The 27,638-nt window shown below is 41.1% G+C and overlaps 1 protein-coding gene across 2 annotated transcripts in view; it reads right to left on the minus strand.

The window, feature by feature from the left end:
* Nucleotides 1–24,938, minus strand: part of nrtn (neurturin) — a 140,215-nt gene extending 115,277 nt beyond the window's left edge. The window contains exons 1-2 of one of the 2 annotated variants that reach the window (XM_043721082.1): nt 24,589–24,938; nt 23,169–23,373 (exon numbers count right to left, since the gene is read on the minus strand). The gene's annotated coding sequence lies outside the window, so the exon portion shown is untranslated. Of the gene's footprint in view, nt 1–23,168; nt 24,218–24,588 lie in introns of those variants that run through there. The other variant, XM_043721083.1, reaches the window with a different exon arrangement.
* Between the last annotated feature and the right edge of the window lie 2,700 nt (nt 24,939–27,638).

The following is a 27,638-nucleotide window of genomic DNA, read 5'->3' on the forward strand; positions in this document are numbered from 1 at the left end:
CTTGAAACATATATTCAACATGTAGTCTCTGAGCATTGGCTTATGAATCTTTATTTAATTTAAGAAGTCTTCTCACCTCATGTCTGTATATCAGTTCAAAAGGACTGAAGCCTGTTGGAAAACATTCCAATCGTAATGACATTTTGGACAATAAGCTCTTGTCGTGGCCTTTACATTTTCTTAGCTAAGTGTGAGTTCCATCAAATCTTTATAAGGGTTTCTTGCCTATTAGGTTACCTCACTATCTCTAACCAAATTTGCTTCATTAACTCCCACCCCGCCCCTGCATTATCCTGAAAATTCAATTTTAGAACCATTTTACCATGTGTTGTTCTGGAACAATCCACCACTCTGCAGGCATTCACTGAAAGTAAAACATCCCTCATGCCCACACCCCAGAGGGAAACATCAACAAGACTGACTCCCACACCTCCCATCCATACAGTCAGGCTTTGGCAATGTGATCTGTGTGAGTGAGAATCTTACTGCAACAGCTCCTCAGCTGGGTGTAAAGAGGAGTCAGCCCAGGTCACTGGTAATTAACAGTGGGGGTGGATTAAAGGCACAGCTTTAATCGATGGCGGGGATTTCCTCACTCCCTAACATATATGATATGTCTGGCAAATTATAACCACATCTCTATGTAATCCTGGCAAAAGAAAATATTTTAGTATTGTAGCCTGCATTTTCCTAATACTTAAGAAAACTGCCATTAAAATCTCATAAGCTATTTGTAATATTTAGTTGCAGGACCACCGCCTGATGGACAACTGTCTGTTCCCATTGGCTAGTACTTGAGATGGTCTCCATTTCCTCATTGTCACTTTGGCTTTTAAATAACAACATTTAGGTATTGGTTCTGATAAGGTTTCTTGAAAAAGCATTCTGAATTCAGGAACCACCTGTTTTTAATCAAAGAAAATGGGTTAAACATGTCAGCCTCATTCTCTCTTCTTTCATCACTTTCACTTAGGTTTACAAAAAACAAGTCAAATAACTAAATGTCCAAGTCATCTTCATCAAATAGTCCTCTTCTTCGTGTCTAATTCTGACTCTGACATTGATTCAGAATACAGTCAGAAACCAATCCAGAATCCTTCCTCCTGTAGCATCTCAGCTTCTTTAACACCTATCGATCATTTCAATATCCTTGGTCAGGCTGATATTACTGAACCAGCCAAGTCATTTGCCAAGATAAAAAAATTAATTCCCTCTGTAAGGATTTGTTCCAATACTTCAAGTACAACCTCTCCATTTACTAAGTCACTCTTTAATCCAACTCTCCTTAATGGGACTAGTTTGTAAAATCTGTGCATATTTCGAATTAATACTTTTCCTTCATTACCCATTTTGAAGGGCCATTTGTAATATTAGACAGCAGCAGATGAGTGACTTGCCCCAGTATCTCTCAACATCTTTACTGGTTTGCCTCCTTGTTTAGAAACACAAGGAAATACTTCTCTATTTGAAATAGAACATTGAGAACTTCCATTGATCTGATTTTCTTTATCTGTGGAAGAATTTGCTTTTCCATGCTGAGCCATCTCTCCATTTCTATTAGCTTCTGAAGGAACATGCCCCACCTGTACCACTGATGCTACTCATTTCATTTCCTGATGCACTCTTTCCTTAAGCATTTTTATTCATGTAATTGTTTTCCCATTTAACTTCCAAACATTAGCTTTAATATGAAAATGTGTTGCTGGAAAAGTGCAGCAGGTCAGGCAGCATCCAAGGAACAGGAGAATCGACGTTTCGGGCTTATGTCCGAAACGTCGATTCTCCTGTTCCTTGGATGCTGCCTGACCTGCTGCGCTTTTCCAGCAACAAATTTTCAGCTCTGATCTCCAGCATCTGCAGCCCTCACCTTCTCTTGAAGATTAGCTTTAGTATGTCCAGTCTAAATATAATCAAAGCATATTAACTTCTTTACATCACTTTCAATTTCTGGCCTTCTTACTTTGGTAAGGGGCGGCATGGAGGCTCAGTGGTCAGCACTGCTGCCTCACAGTGCAGGGACCTGGGTTCGATTCCTGCCTCAGGCGACTGTCTGTGTGGAGTTTGCACATTCTCCCCGTGTCTACGTGGATTTCCTTCGGGTGCTCCGGTTTCCTCCCACAGTCCAAAGATGTGCAGGTCAGGTGAATTGGCCATGCTAAATTACCCATAGTGTTGGGTACGTTAGTTAAGGGTAAATATAGGGGGCAGGAATGGGTGTGGGTGGGTTACTCTTCAGAGGGTCAGTGTGGACTTGTTGGTCCAAAGGGCCTGTTTCCATACTGTAGGGAATCTAATCTAATCTTGGTATCCTTCTGTTTGTTCCTTAAAGCTGATAGCTTTTTCATCCCAGATATTATATTCCCCAATTTCCTTCATAATCCTCAAATGACCTTCCCTCGCATGTAACTATTGTTATAACCTCAGCGGATGTCATTCCTAGACCAATCAGATCCCAGACTGAAATTTGTCCTGACAGATCATATTTATTTTAATTAGGTTACCTGCTGTTAAACTACAAACACACAATGCTGCAGATTTATATTTAAAAATAAGACTAAAGTTTGTTATGTATATCAAATAAAGATAAAGTAACCTGAATTATTTACATATAATCAAATTTAAATATTTTGAACTCATAGTAAATATAATCCCACTCAACCCAACAGCACTCCTTTACAATACTCATACCAGAGAGAATTTTCTTCTCTTTTACATCTGTTCAGGTAAATTTAAATGTGACTTATTGAGAATCAAACAGCCTCTTCCAGGGGCCATCATTACAACTGAGCATAGGCTTTCTGAACGTCAAATATTCCCATCAGGATTTTAACCAAACACTTCTGGTCTGGCATTCTTAAACTAAAGCTCCTTATATTGGGAACGTCTTTCTTAATAGTTCTAAATTGCATCCCTTTCTGTTTGAAACATCCAGGTTCAGCTACAAATTCTGTAAAAACTGTTCAAACTAAAACTAAAAAAAAAATTTTTCCCTCCAAGCTGTAGGTGTTTGCCGAACTAACAGAGAAAAAAAAATCAATCTGACATTCTAAACTAAATAATTAAAGGACAACAGTCTAATTTGTTTGCTTGTTAACTCTCTCACAGTAAATAATTCTCAGATGGTTTCACAATAAAACAAAATCACAATGGCTGCAGAAATATTTACTAGTTAATCACTTAGTCACTAAACACAAATTTCTAGTTAAATCAAAACCTTCACTACAATCAAATCATCACTAAAGTTATTCTTTTATTTCTACCTTTAACTTAAGATGTTCTTTAGGCAAATCATGTTGTTTGATTTCCATATCACTTTGGATTTCAAATTTTTTAAATTCAATGTCCAGTTCCATTTCTCTTTATTTTTTTTTCTAGTTGTCTAGTTCGAGCTTTCTTATTTCTACTTATTTTTATCCTTTCTCCTCCCATTCCATTGATCTTTCCTTTCATTCTCTTCTCTTTCCATTGGCCTTTTCTTCTACTTTTCTTCCAATTCAAGTTTTTTTCTTGCATTCCCCTTTCTCTCTCTCTTTCCAGCAACTCAAGATGTTTGCTCCATTTCCAATTGATTCTCATAGTGACATCTCAGTTTTAGATTTTCCAACTGTTTGTTCAAATGGTGGGTAATCAGTTCAACCATTTCAGCCTTATAAGATCCTGATTTTATTTTCACCAGCTCTTAGTATGACCTTAGTTAATGATTTTAAACAATCCACAGTTATGTCTTCTAACCCCAGAAAAGTCTTAGCAATAGTCAAAACTATTTTTAAATTCCAATCAATGTAATAAATTTCATAATAGCTCCTGTTTTCTTTAATATCCAGTATCGCCACTTTCTTTACTCATTTCTTTAAAACAAAATCACAGAGCCTGCTTAAATTAAACAGATTTCTATCCTGCCTCAATTTGTTATGAACCCTACATATGGTCATACGGAATAAATCAGATTCCGGAGTGAATCCTGCCTTAATAGATCGTAAGTTTTATTTTGTCAAGGTTGTTAATGGACTTTTCACAAAAGAACTTGAGTATATTACATAAAAGAACAGAAAACAGCATCTATATTATATTTGTATCTGGACAATTTGGAAAGATCCTATCATAAACAGCAAAAAGAAAGATTCAATCATTTTTCTCAATATTATCGTTTACAGATACTCATCCCAAACAAAGTATCAAACCTATTTTCACTGTAAAACTGATAAGATAACAAGCATTTCCTCTCAATGTCTTGCTGCACATTCACCAGATATGATTTGAGTTATTATTGTGTCTCCGCAAGACACACAGATAGACTAACTCACATTTCTCTGACTTTGGCTGAGGTGCCTAAAACAGCTGAAGACTTCTTTCCAACTCTGATGGCCTGAGAACATCCATAAACTAAAAACTACCCTTGTGTTAGAACAGATCGTTTCTTCTGAACTGAATTTGTATCAGTCCCATGGCTACCTAGCTTTTTTTGTAAATCATAAAAGTTACACTTAATGACTGCCTCCGAAATCATCTCTCAGGGTGGCCTGCAAATCATTTAACTTAAGTCACATCTTTTTCTCCAAGGCTATTTTGTGCTCATGTTCAAAAAATGACTTTCTAACCTTCAAAAAAGTGTTAACTATACAGAACTTAGATCAAAAGTCCATCTTATCTGCACATTAGAAAAAAGCTCTAAATAATAATATATTAAACAAAAGAATATAATCTGTTTCTTATTTTGCATTTTGAAAGGAACAAGATAGTTTACAGGAAGAATATCTGTGGCCAAATGCAGTAGTTTGTGGGGTATTAAGACACAGAGATTCTATTCTCAGTCTATAATAAACTAGCCAATATTATCTGAAGTATCACGTGAGAGATTACATTTGCTTCAATGTCCTTGAGCTAGATGGAATGGGGAATTACAGTAATGTAATATCGTCTTCCCTCCATTTCATTATCTCAAAGATTTCAAACAAGTTTATCAAGCATGATTGCCTTTAAAAATAATCCACACTCAGTTTGATTTATTATCCTATACTTTACTGAATATTATCAATATTTGTCCTAAATTTACTTTAAAGGTTTCCCCACCATGAGCCTTAGACTGACTGACATGAAGTCATTGGGTTTATCCTTGGCGTGTAACTTTTACAATCTTTAGCCCATTGGTTGCACCCCTCTATCAAATGGGGATAGGTGATCAGAGTTAATTGTTTTTCAATATTCTGATCCTTGGATAGTATTTGGCAAAGCTGTGATAGCCATCACAACTGAACAGCAAGAAGATACTGGATGTCTAGGGTCACACAGAAGAATAGCCAATTATGGGATTACACCCAGATCAATCAGATGCAGAGGTATCGGTGTTGGACTGGTGTGGACTAAGTCAGAAATCACACAACACCAGGTTATAGTCCAATGGATTTATTTGAAATCACAAGCTTTTGGAGCACTGCTCCTTCATCAGGTAAAGCGGACTTCATTTCAGAGAAGACTTCACCTGACAAAGGAGCAGCATTCCAAAAGATTGTGATTTCAAATAAACCTGTTGGACTACAACCTGGTGTGGTGTGACTTTTGACTCAGATATATCAGGACAGTGTATATAAGCGGTAAAGACAATAAACAATACAGTCCTGGTCTGGTTAAATCCTCAGGCATCTTCCCACCGATTGTAACTAATAGAAGACTTTGTGTAGATCAACAAATCAGCGATTATCATTATTCTAAACATATATTATGGAAATCATTACCAATTATCCCATTTATTTCCAAATCACATAACTATTTGCAGCTGTCAGTTGTGATGCTGTGGTTGGGGTGCTTTAAAGGTTATGGTAAGCAATCCATAGACAATATGATATTTTGTTAGAAGTGGCAGGCACAAAATAAAACTCTAGTTCATTAGATCACCATTCAATGTTCAATAGAGTCAGGAGTATCATACATCTTCCTTGTAAATTCTTACATTCAGATACAGATTTTCTGCAGAAGTAATGTGAGCAGCTTGCACTCTCTGGACTTTGATGTCAAAGTGATTGTGACAAATTGTCTGCAATGATAAAAAGCAGCCAGATGGGATTGCTGCTGACCCTAGGCAGCTTCCATCTTAGATTGCCCAAGGGGGATTCATGTGACAGTGAATGCATCTTCACCTCTGGAGCTTGGTTTCAAATCGAGCCAAACTGAGGGATGAAAAGTTTCCTGTTTCCCGCTGTTGTGAGGATCCCAAGGATCAAAAGAATTTCAAAGCAACTCCTTGCAGAGGTAGATCCCAGCAAAACAGGTGTTCAGAGTTGCTCAACAATTTTTAACAGCTAACTATCTTATAGCGATGCAACAGGATAGCATGATCATGCCAACAATCCTTTATGCTATTCTCAGTCAAATATTATCTCAATGTCAGGGGCAACTAATCTCACCTCGCTTTGAAAATGCAGCTCTTTTATCCATAAGGTCTGAAGATATGTGATCCTCATGGAAGCCAAACACAGATTGTCGCCAAGTGCAGCATGACACCTATCATCACCTTACTTTTGATTAAGTAGACTGGGAAATAATTGTCCAGATTCAGGACAAATCTAATCCATCCTTTTACCACATTATCAATCTACTCTTGATCATAAGCAGAATTACAGAAAGAATCACTGACGGTATTCACCAACAGAACTTATTATAGCCTTGGTTCAAGATGAATAACAGAATTGAATTCTAGGTGAAGTAAAAGTGACATCAAGGCAGCATTTGACCAAGTATAATATCAAGGAGCAAAGGCAAAATTGAAGTCAGTTGGAATCAGGAAGGAACCTCTTTGTTTTGTTGAAGCCATATCTAGCTCAAAACCTACACTTATTGGCAACCAATCATCTCAGGAGATTATTACAGGAGTTCCTCAGGGTACTATCCTGCAGCCAACCATCTTCAGCTGCTTCATCCATGACTGTTCCTCCATCATAATGCCAGAAGTGATAACCACACAATATTCAGTACCATTTGCTACTCTTCAAATACTGACGAAGACTGAGCTCATGAAAGTTAAGAACTGGACAACAATCAGTCTTGGGCCATTCAAACCAGGCAATGACCACATGCAACAAAAGAGAATCCAACTGTTTCACCTTAACATTCAACAGTCGAGAGTGTAGTGCTGGAAAAGCACAGCAGGTCACACAGCATCCAAGGAGCAGGAGAATCAATGTTTTGAGCATAAGCCCTTCATCAGGAATAGATTCCTGATGAAGGGCTTATGCCCAAAACGTTGACTCTCCTGGTCCTCGGATGCTGCCTGACCTGCTGTGCTTTTCCAGCACTACACTCTTGACTCTGATGTCCAGCATCTGCAGTCCTCACTTTCTCCTTAGCATTCAACAGCATCGCCGAGTAGCCCAGCATCATCATTTTAGGAGTTAACATTGACAGGAACTGAACTAGACCAGCTAAATAAATAACGTGGCTACAAGAGCAAGTCAGAGGCTCGGAATTCTGTGTTAAATAACTCATCCCGGCTCCCCAAGCCTGTCTACCATCTAAAAGGTGCAGATCAGGGGTGTGACAGAACACCATTCACTTGATGAGGGCAGTTACAATGAAGCTCAACAGACTCAACACAGTCCAAAACAAAGTGATTACCTAGATTAGCACTGCCAACTCAAACATTCACTCCCTCCACTGATGGTGCACAGTGGCATCAATGTGTAGCTCATACAAAATGCACAGTGTCAGCACAACCTCCCAAGGCTCCTTCAGCAGGAGCTTCAAATCTGGAATCTCTTCTGCCTAGAAGGACAAAGGCAGCAGACATTATGAGAAACTAACCTCACCAATAAGCTCCCCTTCAAGGTGTGCACCGTCCTGATTGGAAGTATATTGCCATTTTCTCACTGTCTCAGGATAAAACAAAACCTGGAAACAACAGCATTGTGATTGTGCTCACCAAATAGAACAGATAGAAATTTCTGAAGATGACTCACCATCACCTTCCAAGACAATTAGGGATTAGCAATAAACACTGACCTTACCGCTAATACCTACATTCCAAGAATGCACGAACAAATATCATGCTGAAATTAAAAATAGACAGAAAACACTGGGAATACTCAGCAGGTCATGCAGTATCTGTGGAATTGGGAAAAGATTCGCAAAAGATTAATATTTCAGGCTGATGATCTTTCAGAAGCATTCTCAAGAACGTTCACTGACCCGAAATCTTTGGGAAGAACTTGTGACGGTGTTGCCTGATGACTGCAGCTCCAACATAACTCAAGAAGCTCAATACCGTCCAAAATAAAGGAGTTGCCGTGATTGGCACTCCACCAACTCAAACATGCACTCCCTCCACTCATGCAATTTGTTAGCATTGCTATATATTTCATCACTTTCCTTAACAGGTTAGTAATACAAATATGACATGGCTCCAGTGTGAAAGATATTTCACGATACCTCTAACATGAAACAAAAGTTGGATAACCTTTAATTTATTTGACAATGTCCTTAACATCCTCTGCAACTCCTCACCAACTAACCAACCCAGCCTGATAATCTAAAACAAACAGTTAACGCCATACATACTGGAAAGCTGAAAGCAAAACTGAAAATGCTGGAAACGCAGAGCTCCATCAGCGTCCGTGATGAGGGAAACAGAGTCAATGGGTGGAATGTAATGAGCTGAATGACATGGTCTGGGGGTGGGGTGGGGAGTGGGCATGTGGTTTTTATTGGGCAGGGGAACACAAAGTGACTCTTTTTTTTGAATATCACCCCATCACCAACCTATGACTCCCGAAAAGTACGAATTGTAAACAGCATTCCTGCCTGGAGATCGATGGAGATGCTTCAAAGACCACTTAAACCTGCTGCTGGTATTCAACAATCGGCAGGAGGAGGGGGCTATGCGATGTGGACAGACCAGCATCACCAAAACCCCGGGAGTATGCCTGCAGCCTGCTTGGCTGGGGAGAGGTGATAGAGTCCTCTCCTTTCTGGGAGGGAGTGACCAATGATAAGGTAAGTTCTGGCAGGAGGAACACTTCACACTAATCCCAGCACCCACCCATGGCTAATCCAGGCAATCTCACCCCTTACCTGCGTTCTAAGGCTCAGAATAAAGGGGAACCAATTTAAGACTGAGAAAAGAAGGAATTTCTTCAGACAGAGGGTTAAGAGTCTTTGAAAATCTTTGCCAGAGAGAGCTGTGAGACTAGAGTCGTGGTGCACATTTAAGGTTGAGGTAGATAGATTCTTGATCAGTCAGGGACTCAAGGGTTATAGGGAGAGGGCTGGACAGTGGACATGTGGAGTGTCAGGTCAGCGATCACCCTATTGAATGGTGGAGCAAGCTTGAGTGGCCACACGGCTTGATTTTTATGGCCTTAAAGGTAAATGGACCCTAGAGTTTAGGCCTAGCAGGGTATACACAGTTCCCACTTCTCCAAGATACTGGAAAGTGATAAGATGGTAGCCCTCAAAGTTCCTGTTTGAAATTCCTGCAGAAGGAGCGAGGATCTCTGGCAAGCAGGAGATGCCTGACCTCAATTCAGGGCTCTTGGAAATGGCCACGATGATGTTGCCAATGGCTGTCCAGACTGGTGAATTGGCCCACTGCTGCACTCCCGTTCCCCACCTCCACACCCTGACTGCACCTGTGGGCTCATGACATTCCATTCATTGATTATGTTTCTCTCAGCACAGATGAAGTCTTTGCATTTTCAGCATTTTCTGTTCTGATTTCAGCTTTCTGGTATGTACAGTGTTAGCTGTTTGTTTTAGAATATCAGGCTGGGTTGTTTTGTGGGTGAGGGGTTGCAGGTAACCTTAAGAATATTGCCAAATAATTTAAAGTTCATCCAACTTCCATTTCATGTTACAGGTGACGTGAAATACCTTACAAACTGGAGCCGTGTTATATTTGTTTTACTAACCTGCAAGGAATGGGATGAAACATGTAGCAATGCTAACCAGTTACATCAGCCAGTTGTTTCACTCAATTTTAGGCAGCACTTTGGATGGTAAATGGCATGTGAGTTAGTGACAGGTGAATGTGCAGGTAACATTGCCAAGCACTGACAGTGACAACTCCACATTGTAGTTTAGCTCCAGATATCTTTGCTGCAAATGGCACATCTCAACAAACAGAAACCTGTTGCCCCACAGCTACACGCAGTCATTGCCAGGTAGATGTGCCAGGGAACTACAGATATGGTCAGGAAAATTATGGCTAGCAGGCCAAGCACACTGTAAATGTTTATCAAACACCACCAGGTTTTTCTTTTAAAGTCAGTTTATGTAACTTAAAACTAGGAAGCTTGATACTAGGAAAATTTTCAACATCTAACACCCATCACTGAGTTGTCTCCTCAGAGTAACGTAGCATTGATGCATTGAAGAACACTTGCAGCAGCTTCTCAAGAGCTGCAGTATTAACACCATACTGAGATGGTGTCAGTCTTACTGTTGAGGGAGATGCTTTATAAATCACCAAAGACTTGTGTGTTCTGTTGAATCCTTGGAAGTAACTGTTCTCTGGTGTTTATAGTGTAGTATTGGTAACAATAATATTGCAGCTTCATTCATTACATAATTTTTTTCTTGCGTGTTCTGATCCAAAAAAACATTGGAAACACAAAACAAACAGCAGTGACATTCCAAACTGAGAACTAAGAACACGAAACAAGATCACAATCTTTTTAAATTTGGACTTAAACCAATTCCCTCTGACAGTTAATTGCATTGGAGTTAGGCCCCTCAGTGGGACTTCCACCCAATTATCATTAATTTTATGCCTTTGTTACTTGCATGTATGCAGCATTAAACTTTCACTGAAAAGTAGCTTAAATACTTAAAAGGGTATAAATCACCCAGAAGCTTCATACTGCATATTAACCTATAATTAGGGAACAGTGGAAGCCAGAGGTTCCCGTTCTTACTTGTTCAAATCCCCTTCATAGGTAAGAAAGCTGTCATTCAGAAAACGTTTGCAGTGCAGTCTCACTATCTCATTGTCATGGTAAATGATTGGCAATAATCATTGTGCTCTTTAGTGAAAGTGAGAAAGAGAACATTACAGCTCAAGGACTGTCCCAATAATAGAATGTATCATATTAAAACCATAGCCAAAGAAAACACAACAATTGTATGCAGGCTGGTCATGAAGACCAGAATAACAGGTTAACAGAAATAATAGCTGTAATAGGCCAAATAGCCCACACAACCAAACAATAAGATTATCATTGATCACCTATTTTGATTCCACTTTTCTGCCAAATGACTGTATTCGCGATTCACATGATGGCTCATTTATCAATTTCAGGCTTAAAGATGAGAAAGGTTTCACAAAAAATATTCATAAACCCAGATGTAGAAATATATTCAAAACTCCGTCCTAAAGGCCTGGCTCTTTGTCCTGTCACACTGATCCCTATTTCAAGATTCTATACAGTCAGTGGTAACAGCTTTTCAGCATCTACCCTAACAAGTCCTCCAAGAATTTTATACATTTCAATAAGATTGCCTCTCATTATTCTAAATGCCAGAGAATAAATAGCCTATTCTTCTCAATAGCTCCTCCTAATAGAACCTCTCAGGCTAGGATTCATCTAGTGAGCCTCAACTCCATCCCCTCTAAAGCAAGTAAACACTTCCTCAGATGGGGGAGGAGGAGGGAAAGGGTAGAAAGCATTCCTGATGTGATCTTACAAAAGTCCTTCATAGTCACAATAAATCTTGCTTACTCTCATCCTCAATTCTTTTATAATCAAGGCTAATCAATGGGCATTTTCACATTTACCCCACACTGTACTCCAACAGCCACTTTCTTGTTCTCTCATTTAATCTATTTCTCCTTCTGCCTTTTGTGTCTTCCTCTGCCTACATTCTTCCCTCGGATTATACCATTTCATATATTGCACCAAGGGGAAAGCTGGTCGATCTTATGAGTCCAACCAGTAAGTAGCTATAGGACACAGACCAGGAAGAAAACACCCACCAAGTTTGATCCTTCAGTTAACTGCTGCCTGTGACAAATAGAGATTGCAAGACGAGAAGACGATAAGATATAGGAGCAGAATTAGGCCATTCAGAGCATCAAGTCTGCTTCGCCATTCAATCACGACTGATATGTTTCTCACCACCATTTTCCTGCCTTCTCCTGTTACCCCTGATCCCCTTACTAATCAAGAACATAACTATCTCTGCTTTACATACACTCAATGACTTGACCTCGGTAATGTTCTGGGGAAATGAATTCCACAGATTTACCACCCAATGGCAGAAGAAATTCTTCCTCATCTCAGTCCTAAAGGGTTCTCCTTTCGCTCTGAAGTTATGCCCTCAGGTCCTAGTCTCTCCTACCATGGGAAACATCATCTCCATGTCCACTCTACCCAGACCTCTCAGTATTTTGTAAATTTCAATCAGATAGCCCTCATCCTTCTAAATTCAATTGAGTACAGACCCAGAGTCTTGAACTGCTCCTTCTATGAATATGCCTTCATCCTGGGATCATTCTTGTACACCTTCTCTGGCAACCCTCCTCCAACTCCACCACATCATTCCTTAGAACCAGGGCTCAAAACTGCTCACAATATTCCAAATGTTGTCTGACAAGAGCCTTATACGGCCTCAGCAGTACGTCCGTATTCTTGTATTCTAGCCATCATAAAATGAATGCAAACATTGCATTATCATTCCTCACTGCCAAATGAATATACATGCTAACCTTAAGAAAATCCTGAACTATGACTCATAAGTCCCTCTGAGCTTCAGGTTTCTGAAGCCCTTAGCTATTTAGAAAATAGTCACTATTCTTCCTACCAAAGTGCATAACCTCACACTTCCTCACATTTTATTCCATATGCCGCTTTTTTTGCTCACTCTCCTAACCTTTCCAAGTCCTTCTGCAGCCTCCCCATCTCCTCAACATCACCTGGCCCTCCACCTTTCTTTGTGTCTTTTGCATTCTTAGAAACAATGATCTTAGTTCCTCTGTCCAAATTGTGACTGTACAATGTGAATAGTTGTGGTTCCAATATTGATTCTGTGGAACTCCATTAGTTGCTGGCTGACATCCTGAAAAAGACTCCTTTATCCCCATTTTCTGTCTTCTGCCATCAGCTAATCCTTTATCCATGCCCCTGATACCATCCTATTACTCATAAAGTCAAGAATAAAATCACTTGGCCGTCCTGTTCCTGACCAGCAACCCTTGCTAGGAATACACAAATGTTGACATCAGTCCAAAATAGAATCATGAAGGAAGTGCACACTGACATTCACCATCAAGGATGCACTAAACTTTAGCACTTGAGCGACGTGATGAAGGATGCCTGACAAAAATAAGACCAGCAATATATCAAGGATGGAACAAGAGAAAATTAAGGAGGATGGAGGTGGAAGATAAAAGGTAGAAGACAGAAATTAGGATGGATGCACATTTCATACTTCATTGAAGAACATTGAATGCTTTCTTTTCATACTGAGACATTGTCACTATTTGCCACCAGGTCGTGAAATTGCAGAAGCTATAGGTGCATATAAGCAGTCTTTAAACCCATGTACAAAACCTCTGCTCTTTGGTTACCCAATGCAATACTTGGAGAAAGAACCATCTTATTCCGTTATTAAAGATGTAAATGTATACTTGATATACTTCCAAATCTTTACCTTTTATGCAGTGATATGAACCAGCTGCTTTTACACTATAACTGTTGTGAGAGAATACCTTTTCCAAGTGATTTCTGTTAAGAGATTAGCCAAAACCAAAGGCTTTTGTTCCCATAGTTACTATGAATTATGATTTGACTGCTCTAATGAAAACTGAAAAAAGTCAGCAATGCGAAGTCACTACAACAGTAATGACAGAACAATGGACTCAAATCAATCCATGGACCTGTGAGGATGTATCTCACTACTCCTCCCAGTATTTAAGTTTCTGGTAGAACCCAAAACCTCAGGAAAGTGATGGCACATGAAATACTCTAGAACCTGTTCATTGTTAACAATCATGGCAAAAAAAACCTCCTAAACAAGCAAACTGAAGATGGAAATGTATGGTGCAGATTGATGGAGGTTTTGTTCCATCCTGTCCTGCTCAATTAAATAGAAGGTGCAAGTGCATTGGCAAGCATAAGGAAATATGCAGGTTCTACTGTGTTCAGCTTATGGAGAGAACCTAAGTAAAGAGCCAGTCTCCAAAACAAAAGATTGGAAAATGTACTGTCCAAGACCAAATATGTGAAGAAATGGTTAAGAAATGACATCAATATTGGATTTTCAGAGCTGACCCATTCTTGAAGAAAAAGAGAACAGAGGTACAAAGAATGCATTGGGTTTGAGGCTTAGGGAATGAATGTGTCAGACTATGTCAGCACACAGTGTTAATTTCAACCCAGTAAGACTGCAGGGAATGGGATAACATGGGAGGAGATGTGCTGGTTACACAGGAACAAAACAACTGAAGAAATTTAAATTCACTTGCTCTGACCATAGAAATATGATAAGACAGACGCAAATAAGATTGTGATATAAACAAAGAGAGGTTGGAAGTTGGTCATATATCAAATGTCCAGTTTATTATATGCAAGAGTGTGAGTGAATATACCAGCCCTTGGAGCATTTGCTTTCAAAGTGAAGAGTTAATAAAGGAAAAGGAGTTTGTTACAAAAGAAGACATCTAGCTTTTTGAAGACAGCTTTAGAAAAACTAAGGCAATGAAACCTAGAAAGTCAATAGGGTAGATTTTCAACATGCTGTGTGGATTTTTTTTTTGCAGATTGTCTGCTCATTACAAACATAGCCATGTTTGTGAGGTCTTTTTCTGGCAAGTCTTAAGAAACACTATTATTTCGTTGCAAACATGTGTCATGGTAAGTGGTATATGTGACAATGGACGCTCAATTGCAACTCATTGAATTGCAGGAAGAGGAAGAGTGTTCAGGAATATGAGTTTGGAGGTTAGAACTGGGAGGTAAGGTTTTAATAAGTACAAATCCCTTTTATTGTCTTGTTTCAAACATTAAGGTAGAAGAGTCTGTCGAGCTATGCATACAATACTGAGGCTAAGGTAATGGAGTGGTTTAGCCTCAGGTTAAACATTTTATCATTGTGATTAGATGTTTGTTTTTGGTGCTGAGAAACCTCTGGGAAACCTTCAGATCTTGAATTGCACTGTGGCACAAGGTTAGTATTGAAACTAACAAATAATCAAATCAGCCTCACAGCACAGATACACCCAACTTGGATTGAGTCAAACACTAATGAAGTAATGTAATCCAAAGAGAAAATCAGTGCTCACAGACCAGCGGAGAAAACTGTTGCTCTTTAAATTTTTATATATCAGTGGGGATACAGCTACAAAGTTACAATTCTCCTGCTGGCTCTGAGAACGTGAAAAAATACTTGGTTGATTCTCCACACGTTGCAGCTTTGCGAACTCAAGAGATTGAACTCAGACCGTCATGCACATATGTAAACAAACTGTACTACACTGCTTTTATATTTATTTCAAGGCCCATGTTTAGTAACCCTGCATAAACTCTTATAAACAAAACTTGGATTTAGTAACAGAGGATTTAAAAGCTGCAGCTTCATGAAGTGCATGTTTATTTCACTGTTTTGCCGTTCCCAGAGAGAATAGTTTATGCAGACAGAGAACCAGGGTCACAAATACTTGGAATCTATTAGAAGCACTGTTTAGGAGGGTATTCTTTTGACAAACTGTTCTGTGTCTGAATAGAGAAGCATTGTCACTGCCAGGCCTAATATTAACAGCCCATATTTTTCAAGAGAGTTTTTCAACTACAATCATGGAAAGTAATTTTCAACAGTGTCTTGAAGCCTTATTTTGAACAGCCTGGCCCCTTTGAAAAGAAACTTGCATGCATGAGCAAAAAGCCATGTCCTGTCCCTCTGGCTCTCTCAAATACTGGGCCAAGTTGGTTCTAGGCTGTTGGGATTGACTCTTGAAAATCTATTGGATGGTTTTGTCCCTTTCTGTTGTGGCGAGTGGGTGTCATGTTTCACAGTGTGTCAGTGATGAATTTGGATTGACTGTCAGCTGTGAATTAGTAGCGGTCTAATAGGAAAGGGTGGGGAATAAGAGACAGCAACAGGATACCGTGTCTATCAATGATTGCTAAAGAAAATAAGTTAAGAGATGATGCAAATATTTTTCTTTGGTGGTCTACTATATATATTCCATATACCCAGCCACAAAACCTTACAATTTATGAATGTAATAAATATTTTCAGCCACCCAATCTATACTCCCTGTTCTCGCATTCCCCCATCCCCCACCACCATGTGCACTACTCTTTGTATTTCAGGATTTGGTCTCAAAATCTGATCATTCAGTTCACTTCCAACACCAGGACTGTCAGCATTGAGATCAAAAGTAACATAATTTAACTGTTTACAATGAAGCAATGCATTGTGTAAGGGAGGTGATCATTCAACAACTGCAGTTCACCAAACTCTTCTCCATTCACGCAAAGAAGGTTAGATTTAATTTAATAATATTTTTGATTTGCTGTAACTATATAGCTAGCATTGCATTTATGTTCCTAATTGTTGAGAGATAGAAAACCACTAAGTCTCAGAGTTTTTCCACCAATACTAATTGTATGTCCGGCTCTGCAAATATTGACAGTCACTGTACTTATAATTATGGCTGTCCTGTCAGTGCTGCTCTGAGTGCTCACCGTACCATGACTGTCTCCTCTGTGTAGTTGATTCTGCCTCTCTCCCTGCTTACACTACAGTCTTTTCAGATGCTCCGAGTGTTGTCAATCCCGATATGGATAGTAATATCTGTCTTCAAGCTGGCTGTCTGAAAAATAACTGCAACATCTCTCCTGTACTGACTGTCTTCCTACTGACAGTAATGAAGGTTTTAATGTCTGATGGTTGCAATCATTGATAGGCTGAAAAACTGAGCAAGATGGATGAATACATTAAACTTTAAAACAAGTTAAAAAGGGGTCTGAAATGATATGTACTTAAAATGCTAATTAGTTAGCTCTCATGTTGTTTCCTCAGAGATTACAAATAGTAAGCAATTTGTTAGCTTGTCTCAGTAATAGATAAACACCAGCCATCATGTTGGGTGCTTGACAAGAGTTCTGGCAGATTGTGTCCTTCATAACTGTGAACAGCAAGAGATAAAGCACAGGCTAAAAGCAAAATGGATTTGAAATGAAAACACCATCATGCAGTCAAGCAGCAAAAGACTATAAGGGTGGAGTGCAACAGGGAAATGGTCAGGTTCTATTGAACTAAGTGAGTCTAGTTATTATGGTCAATCTGGATGATCAACTTATCATCGAATAAAGTAACTGGTGGATTTGGATTACAACATGCTACAACAAGTCTGACTCCCCAATGCCTGACCACCATTCACACATGTGATGGGATTCTTTCCACTTGCCTGTATGACAGCAGCTCCAATAACATGCAAGGAGCTCAATACCATCCAGGAAAAAGCAGCCCATTCCTTCCACTAGTGACACATAGTGGTACACACCAAATGCAGTGCAGTAACTCACTGAGGGTCCTTTGACAGCTTCTTCCAAACCGCAACCTTTTACCACCTAGAGGGTCTGGAGTAGCAGACACCATTATCTGCAAACTCCTCCTCTTCCCCAAGCAATGTATCATACTGACTTGAAACTATTATCTGTCACTGCCAGTGTTATTGTTATCTATCTGTTAGCACTGTGGGCATACCTGTACCAGATGAACTGCAGTTGTTCTGCAGTGATCCTATCTGGAGCAAATAGATAATCACACTGTGCAGCATCCAGAAAGGTTGACATTAGTGATGGCTAATTTCATTCATTTTTTATTTTGAATTAATTTTCAGTTTTGCTCTGTTCCATTTTTATTAATCTTGATTGAATGAGAAGAAAATCAAGAAGGTTTTACACAATCTTCTCTGCCAGATTACTATCAAGGTGAACATCTTTCTCTAGAGTATTATATACAATCCAATATTATACGAGCGCAAGTGATAACCAGGTATCGGAGGCAATTCTGAATAGAACACTTAAATGTAAGCTTAGAAATGGACAGAGGTAGAAGAGACTGAGAATGTTTATTCGGAAAAAAGAAACCTCAGGGGATATTATTGAGGGAATAGATCGATTGAGCTATTATGTATGAGGCTTGCACAAACTGAAAAATGGGAACAAAGAATGAGAAGAGGGAAGGTGGGCCAAATGTTTAGATCAGGCCACTTTATCTAGGGGATGTTGTTTGTGTCAATGGATTGCCTAAGGAAACAGTGGAGACTGACTCTGTTGAAAAATTCAAAGGAGAATTGCATAATTGCTTGAAAGAACCAGAAGTCTGAGGGGTGATTGCACCTCGGACTAAGCTGCTTTCTGTTGTTTTCAATCGGATATTTTTGTTTGATTCTATCTTCAGCAAAGTGAGAGATAATAGGGAAAGACTGGAAAGAAGCATTTGAGCAAAGCTACTTACCTAAACTGAAAATTGAAAGTGCTGCTTAAACCATCTGCTGTGGCTAAGAACATGAGGTTTGGTGGGGCTACACTCTTGCAGGTATATACTGAATGTATTGGTCCAGTCCTAGCTTCATAAATATTCGACAACAAGCAGGTTCACTTACAGAGCCCTTTATCTGAATAAGCATCCTGACTCAACCTTTACATTTGTTGCATGACTATTTCACAGATCCGTGAGTATTTCCTCTAATCTTGCCTGATGTTTGTTAGATTTGCAAATATACTCTATAATCATGTACTCATAATCTGGGTAAGATAGCCCTGTCAATACTATCCATGTTTTTTGACGTCTAGATCACGTTACTCCCATCCATCACATTTGCAGCTCCAAAGTTCTTTCTGCCTGAATAGCTATCATATTTCCTACAAGACAAATTTCTCTTCAAAAGTAAACATTTGGAGTTAGCAACTTTAGGATATCAAGAGGTGAAACCTGCAATACAAATATAGTCTCATTCTTTGTATAGCATCATCAAATGTCCACTTATCTTTCAACCAACGCTACCAGAAATGGAGTATCTGCCAGTGCACTGTGTTGCTGTTTATGTGACCTTGCTGTGTACAAATTGGCTGCTGTATTTTTCTATGAAATAAATGGTGACTATGTTTCTTGAAAAATTCATGCACTGAAAAGTAATAAATAAGTAATTTACTAAAAAGGACTTTGGCACATCACAAGGATACAAGATGTGTTACGAAATCTATTCTTTTTTAAAATTTTATTCTGCAGCCAGTCTCAGTGAAGATTTCAGCATAATCGAGCTTGAAGCTACTTCCAGGATCAAATTTATTTTCCTCCATTTGTTACTGTCTTTCTTTGATATTTGCTAAACAAGTTTTGAAGCCAACGAATTATTTAAAATATTTATTCTGCAAGCTCTTTGAAAATCTTCACACAAGGATCTTTATCAAATATCTTTTTGGAAATTTAACTTGTATCCACAGTTTTGTTTGGCTCTTCAAAGAATTCCAACAGATTAATGAGACATGAGCATAGTTACCTCTGATGATTGATGAGCATATACAATGCTTACAAGTGTTTCCTATTACAGATATTTTTAGGTTAACTGATCTTTGTCCCATGTTTTCTTCCATTTCCAAACATTAGAATTATAATTTCAGATTCTCTCTACTGAGAGAATAGTTTGTGTAAACTATGGCCTGGAACCTATGCTTTCACAGATAACTTGTCCTTTTTCAGGGCCCTATTACTCAATTATTATTATTATTCCTTATCAGCGCTCTAAACTCACCAAGTTTTAGCAAGAAATTAATCTCTTCAGATTGTTGGAATATGAAACATAGATTAAACTTTTAAACTGAAAGTATCTAACAAAGTTATAAATGAAAATATGAAGTAAAAAAGGTATTATTGAATGAACATATTCAACAAAATTTAGCTTTGTAACAATTTTGTAGACAATTTGTTTCCATCTCATAATAAAATCCTCACTGAACACGACATCAGAAATCTTCTCCACACCCCAGTGCACTTTCTGTTATTGACAACTATTCCAAATGACCCCGAAAGCTGGGAAGATTTCTGTTCTTTCTCAATATCCTAATTTGAAATTGTTCAGCACCAGCGCCATCTGTCCTGGGAATTTGCAATTGCTGTCTTTCCCAGGAACACTAGTGACTCACTTTATCTAACTACTTGAGGAGATTACTTTAGGATGTTTGTGGATGGGTTCCCGAGCAAACAGACAAAACTTGATGATAACACAATACACTGGCGCCTGGGATTTCCACGGGTGTTCTCCCAGTCTCCTGCTGTAGCTCATTGGGAAGGTCAGCGAAATCTCAAATAACTGCGGTAAACAGCCATTTCCGCCATTTCTCCAAAAGGTTTGCTAATTCTCTACCAATGTTAGGGGAGTGAGGTGTTGTTTTTAACAAGGTTAAATACAATCAGTAGGAATTTTGACTGTTATTGATGTTGGTGCAGCCATATTGATGTTGGTGTCTGAGACACCTGCCTGCTTCTGATTGTAGGCTGCATGCTCTGTCCATTTCCTCTGACCAGGGAGACCTCTGACTCGACTCAAGTAGCATCAATTGGGAAACTACACAACCCAATCCACAATGTGCCATCAAGGGATTAACATCACAGGCTATGACTGTATTGGGTGCTTCTGTTTTGCAGTGTAAGCACTCAAACAGAAAATGTGTTTCTGTAAAACATATTCTCCAGATGAACACTTGTTTATTTCTCTTTGAGAATATTTCATCCCGCTGAAATCTATAAATCTCTCCATTGAAAAATATTGATCAAATTTAATCTGATAGCCAAAACTGGGTGATCTGGGGAATGTAGCTGATCTCACGATCATCTGAAGATTCCATTATTCTAATTTCTTAATATTGGAAATTATCAAGTCTATTCATAACAAAATGTGGAAAACTTTGATGGGTAAATCTAACATCAAGAGACAAAGTGATGAAAACTTGGTTCAATGTAGAGAGTTAATTTATAGTAATTGGGCAGAATGAGAATTTTTTAGGTTACTGGCTACTCATCCTTATAAAACTAGATTTAACACAACATCGCGCTTCTTCTAACAGAACTACTGCATCTGTAACATTTCTTGTTCTTTTGGTTAAAATGAATATGACAAGCTACACTGGACTCCAGTGCACCAGTGTAAATTGCAACTTCTGGGGAAATTAGAACTTGTTTTGATAAACTGCTGGACAACATTAGAATAAAAACAGTTTAATCAGCAAAGAAAAATTAGGAAAATTGCCATGGTCTTGTAATTTAATCATTTACTTTAGTCAAAGAGAAAAAGAGTCTCAAGGCATTTTGTTATAGCATAGCCAAGTTTAGAGCAAGTTAAATTATAAAAGGGAACATTGCACTATCCACAAAGTGATCTTTAACTGTGAATGAAGCTACGTCCTTCTCATTAAATGAACTCAGACAGAGGTGAAAAGAAAGGCAGGAAACAAGTTCACAAATTCTGGCAAGACACAAAGACCAGGAGGTACAATTTGGGGGCAGGGGGAGATGGGGGAATCAAAATAAGTGAGAATTCCTTCATATAACTGACTGTAGTTTGTCCTATCTGGCTGTCCATTGCTGAATTTGCAGTTCATCACATTACTTGCTGACTAATCAAGTGTAATGCTCAGTCTACTTCCTATCGATTTGTCACTCAAGCCCATGTTATACTACACATACCATCATATTGGATAACTGACCTTCAGTAAGTTTATGTTCTAATTGCTAAATGGTCAGCACCTTTTGTCGAGAACCTGTTGTTCTACCTATATTTTCATTCATTGTCACTGAATCCAGTACAGTTCACAAAAGAGAGGAAAGATTACTTTATGTAAGAGTATTTGCACTGATGTAGCGAGCACTTTTCATGTCTTCAGAATGCCACAAAATGCCACACAATGAACAGATTACTTTTTAATATGAGGTCACTGATGTTGTGCAAGCAAATGTCTGCATATGCAAGTAATAGTCCAAAAAAAAGTAAGACAAAATGCCAGTTAATCTGTTCAGCTGGTGTTGACCAGGCCATTGGGAAAATTCCCTGTACAGCGTGATGCCATGTAATTTTTTACACTCTCTGAGAAAATCTACAGCCTAGACAGATCAAACCTAACATGAAACTCACCAAAGACCACCTAAAGCAGCTATCATGAATAGGCCAGTTATTTTGTACAGACCTGGAAATATCACTTGATCGCTGATGATAAACAGACCGTTTTCTGCTCGTTGCCATGGGGCAGATTTGATGAGATTAAATCAGAAATCCAGAAAACTAACTTTTTCTGATGTTTTTACGCTTAAAACTCAACGGATTGAGAATCGGTACCAGAAATGCTGGCAACCATGTCGCTGTCTAGAATACTCTGACATTTACAACTTAGATGCTGGAAGTACACAACAATTCGGTAACTGATATCAAATATAATCTGACCCAAATTCCAGTAAAATGGATCCCTCAATTAGCATCTTCGGAGCATTTGCAATACAGAAGCAGAAAAACAATCAGAAAAGCCCTGGGCATTTGGGGCGATCCCACTGCCAGCTTCCTTTACCTGAGGTAGCAACACCTTTACCTGAGGTAGCAACACCTTTAGCTGAGGTAGCCAGAGGAACCCAAGATCAGTGAGTTAGAACAGAGAGGTAAACAAGTGTGGGGCCCTTGAATGGTGAAAGCAGACTGTATGTTTGGGGTACAGTATGCTGAAAATGTTCTAAAAGGTACAGACAATGGTGACTGTTTAGGTGGGGGTGTTAGGGGAGGAAGGAGGTGTAGTGAGTGCTGTGTAAGTGTGTGTTTGATGAGGGTTTGGAGGGGGAGGGAGGAGTGAGGGTGAATGCCTTGAAGGATGCAGATAGTGTGTGTTTAGTGGGTGGGGGTGGGAGAGGAGTGGGGATGTTGTGCATAGGAGGAGAGGGGGTTGTGAATATCCTCAATGGTGCAGATAATCGTTAATTGCCCCAGAAGGGCATATCAGGGTGGTTGTGGGAAGTGGAGAATTTCTCTAAAGAGAGTAGAGAGGGGGTGTGTACCATCTCCCTTTCCCCTGTGTAAGAAAGATATGCAGGTATTCACCCCGAAGGACAGTGAAAGTCGGGACACTTTTCCAAAAGCAAGCAGTCGGGCCCCGAATTCCGGAGCTGCAGAACATTGCAATACTGGCTGCACTTACCCTCACTAACAGCACAGCCGCCGACTGCTGCTCGCTCCCAGCTTCTGAACACAGCTCCCAGCGGCAGATAAAAGGTGAGATCTTTCCATTGAGTGCAGAGTGTCTCTCACACGACGAAGTGTCCGCACATTGCCACGGACACCAGCGATAACACAGGCTCCAATAGCGAATGAGCAGGATCTCTGACCCGCCCCGTTCCCTGTGTCTGCAAACAGCTCCCAGATATGGGGAATAATTATTACGTACCTATTGTAGTGGTGGTATCTGTTTTGTATTAGCTGGTCTTCGTACACAGTGCCAAGTACTGGGGGCGCAGGATGGGGGGGTGGGGGTGGTGAGGGGCTAGTGGGTGGGTTGGGGCAAGATTGTCTGGACAAGGAGCGGCAAAGTGGGCAAAGGGATTTGCTCGGAGAGAGGGAAAGTGATAGTTTGAGGGAGGGAGAGACACTGGGGGCTCGGGGAAGACCGTCAGAAGGGCAGAAGCAGATAGAGGGAGGCGAGGTCACTTGGAGACTTCCTGGAGATGTTCATTTCCAATCCTCCTCTCCAGGTCCTGGCGGAGCAGCCGGAACCCCCCGTGGAAGCGGAGTCGCCCCAAACATGGACTGGAGCCATCAGCTAGGAACGTGGCTGCGCTACCAGAGCCGCGGGCCTGGGAGGACCGGCACATGGCGTTTGTGCAGTGACAGGGCAGTCAGGGGGGTATCAGGGCAGTGACAGGGCAGATAGAGGGTATCAGGGCAGTGACAGCGTAGTAAGGGAGTATCAGGGCAGTGACAGGGCAGTTGGGGGGTATCAGGACAGTGACAGGGCAGATAGAGGGTATCAGGGCAGTGACAGCGTAGTAAGGGAGTATCAGGGCAGTGACAGGGCAGATAGAGGGTATCAGGGCAGTGACAGCGTAGTAAGGGAGTATCAGGGCAGTGACAGGGCAGATAGAGGGTATCAGGGCAGTGACAGCGTAGTAAGGGAGTATCAGGGCAGTGACAGGGCAGATAGAGGGTATCAGGGCAGTGACAGCGTAGTAAGGGAGTATCAGGGCAGTGACAGGGCAGATAGAGGGTATCAGGGCAGTGACAGCGTAGGGGGTCAGTGAGGGTGAGGGTGACAGGGGCTGGGGAGAGGGTCAGTGAGGGTGGGGGTGACAGGGGCTGCTGGGTGGTGGAGTGGAGGGGCTGTAGTCTCCCCCTCTGCCTCCACCCGCCGGTAACCCGGAGCGAACCCGTCCCTGCCCAAGGAAGCGGGCGAACTGCCGGAGTCACTGCCCGGAGATGTCCCGGTGGTTCAAATAGAAACGAAAATACACGTAAGGAAGGTTCTCAAAAACAAAGTTACCCTTTCATCCTGGGCACTGCATTGCCCTCCACCCCCTCCCCAGCCTGACAGCATTGGGCACTACCACCCTCTGAGCTTACCTTACCTTTAGCCCGGTCTCTGCAGCCCTGCCCCTGTCAGTGATGTTGTAGTCTGGCTCGGAATGGCTCAGGATGTTGAACTGCTTCTCCAAGACATTGAAGAGAGAGAGAGAGAGAGAGAGCCCCTCACTCCCTGAATGGCCTTCTCTGCAGCCCTTGGTCTCGGGACAGCTGCCAGGGAGCCCGGGCATTAAACTTAAAGCTGGGTGCCCAGTGATCTGCCATTGCCCGCGGGAACCAGCCCTTGGGGAGGGGGCTGGGCGGGGGGAGGTCAGAATCAGAGAAACTGCCCAATCTTACAGCTCAGAGCCCTTGGTTCCAACTCTCTGCCCTTCACTGCCACACATACAGAGACACTTCTGTTCTCTGCTGTCTATGTGCTGTAACGGGGGAGGGGGGGGTGCAGCGGTTAAAATCTTATTGCTCGCAGTTGTCAAATTGCCCCTTGGTCTCACCCGGGCTGCAGGCGGGAGAAAGTTCCCCCCCCCCTTATTCCCTTCCCCTGGATCTCCCGGAGCAGCTCCAACTCTGTCTGTGTGAGCTCCCACCCAAATACAAACTCCAGCCTTTGAGGAAGAAGTTTCCTGAGTGCCCCCCCCCCCCCTCCCAGGCTGTGGTCCCGAGGCTCTGAGCTCCCTTCCAGCTGATGTGGGACTGAACCGACTGCCCACTCACTCACTCACACTCTCAGCTCTGGATGGGTGTCTGTCCTCCTGAATATCCACCGCACCCCAAAACGATTTAAAAAACAACCCTTTCCACTGACTTCAGGGGCTGAGTTTGCAGCCGCTCCTGCCTGCGGAGTGAAGTGTCAGGTTACTCATAACCGTCTAATAGATTCACGACAGCTGTCAGCAAGCAAGCACTGTCCCTCCGTCTTCCAAATACTGAATGGAAAGGAACAGCCGGGGAAATTAAACGTAACATATAAAGGCACGGAGGAGGCAGAATAAAAACAAAATCAAGAACACGCCTGATATAAGGTGAGGCAAACCGTGCTCCCCTTGGATTCTCAGCCCTCAGTTATCCCCACATAATTGTCCCACTGTTGTCATTGCCCCCCTGTGCGACCACTGGATGGTTGAGTACCCGGGAGTGAGTTGAAACCCACTTCCGCCAACGAGGAGCTTCAGATAAAGTTCGAATTGCCCAAGTGCAAGGGAGCAGCCAGTGCAGACACTCCGTGCTCGATTCTTCCCTAACCCTTATCATGGCATCAGTTTTGCGAGCTGATTGCACTCGAAGTTGAGATTGCTTTTGAGTCCTTTCTCCTGGGGATGATCGGTCTATTTCAGTACATTTACCTAGAACCGGCCACATTCCCTCATTCACACTCCCACACCCCCCACCCCCTTTCCGCCACCCGCCCAATCCCTAAAAGACTGCCTCGCCTGGAAGACCATTCTGCATGTTCACAAAAAGAAGTTGCTGGAAAAGCTCGGCAGATCTGACAGCATCTATGGAGAGAAAACCTTTGGTGACCCTTCCTCAGAACTCGTTTTTTTATACCACGTACTCATCCCTGTCTGTTTGAAGATCCTAGCGACAAAAATCTTAACTAAAACAAATAATTGTGGGCGCTGGAAATTAAAAAGCAGAAATTGCTGGAGAAACTCATCAGGTCTGGTCGCACCTGTGGAGAGAAAAACAGTGTTAATAGAGTCATAGAGCTGTACAACACGGAAACAGACCCTTTGGTCCAACTCATCCATGCCAACCAGATATCCTAACCTAATCTAGTCCCGATTCGGAGATGCCGGTGTTGGACTGGGGTGTACAAAGTTAAAAATCACACAACACCAGGTTATGGTCCAACAGGTTTAATTGGAAGCACACTAGCTTTCGGAGCGACGCTCCTTCATCACATGATGAAGGAGCGTCGCTCCGAAAGCTAGTGTGCTTCCAATTAAACCTGTTGGACTATAACCTGGTGTTGTGTGATTTTTAATCTAGTCCCATTTGCCTGCACTTGACCCATATCCTTCTAAACCTTTCCTATTCATATACCCATTCAGACGCCTTTTAAATGTTTTAATTGTACCAGCCTCCACTACTTCCTCTGGAAGCTCATTCCATACACATACCACCTCTGTGTGAAAATGTTGCCCCCTAGGTCTCTTAAATTTTTTCCCTCATGCGAAATCTATGCCCTCTAGTTCTGGACTCCCCCACCCCAAGGAAATGACCTTGTCTATTTACCCTATCCATTCTCCTCAAGATTATAAACCTCTATAAGGTCACCCCTCAGTCTCCGATGCTCAGGGAAAACAGCCCCAGCCTATTCAGCCTCTCCCTATAGCTCAGATCCTCCAACCCTGGCAACACCCTTGTAAATCTTTACTGAACCCTTTCAAGTTTCCATACTCCATTAATGTTTCAAGTTCAGTGACCTTCCTCCGCAAGAATCTTAAATTGGTCTTTCATCAATTTGATCTCTAAACACTCATGCCATATGTGTATATATGTATATATTTTACACAATACATTTAGAAGTATTTCTTTTGTTGCATGTTTGCTGTCCTACAGCTTTCCAGCAACTCCCCTGATAGTCACCTGCAGTTATCAATAATCCCCTAAACACAGGGGAGATGTTTTCAATCAACATGTTCAATTCTTTTACAACGTATCTTTGAAGCAGATGGTACGTGAACCCAGACCTTCTATCCCAGAGGTAAGGGTACTATCACTACAAGACTAGTACCCTCTGGGATTCACTGTGCAGGAGTCCCTGTGACCATTCCCCTCTCAAACAGATAGAGTATACCATTTTGGATACTGTTCGGGGAGGAGGAATGGCCTCTCAGGGGAAAGCAGGGACAGCCAAGATTTGTGGCACCATAGTTGGCACTGCTGCACAGCTGGGGAGGCAAAAAACTGGAAGAGGCTTTAATGATAGGGAACTCAATTGTAAGGAAAACTGGTGGCAGCATACAGGAGTCTCGAATGGTATGTTGCCTCCTTAGTGCCAGGGTCAGGGATATTTCAGAGAGGTTCTAGGATATTCTGAAGGAGGAAGTGAATAGCCAGCAATTGTGGTACATGCTAGTACCAGTGA

The sequence above is a fragment of the Chiloscyllium plagiosum genome, chromosome 31 (assembly GCF_004010195.1).
Source record: "Chiloscyllium plagiosum isolate BGI_BamShark_2017 chromosome 31, ASM401019v2, whole genome shotgun sequence".
NCBI classification, from domain to species: domain Eukaryota; kingdom Metazoa; phylum Chordata; class Chondrichthyes; order Orectolobiformes; family Hemiscylliidae; genus Chiloscyllium; species Chiloscyllium plagiosum.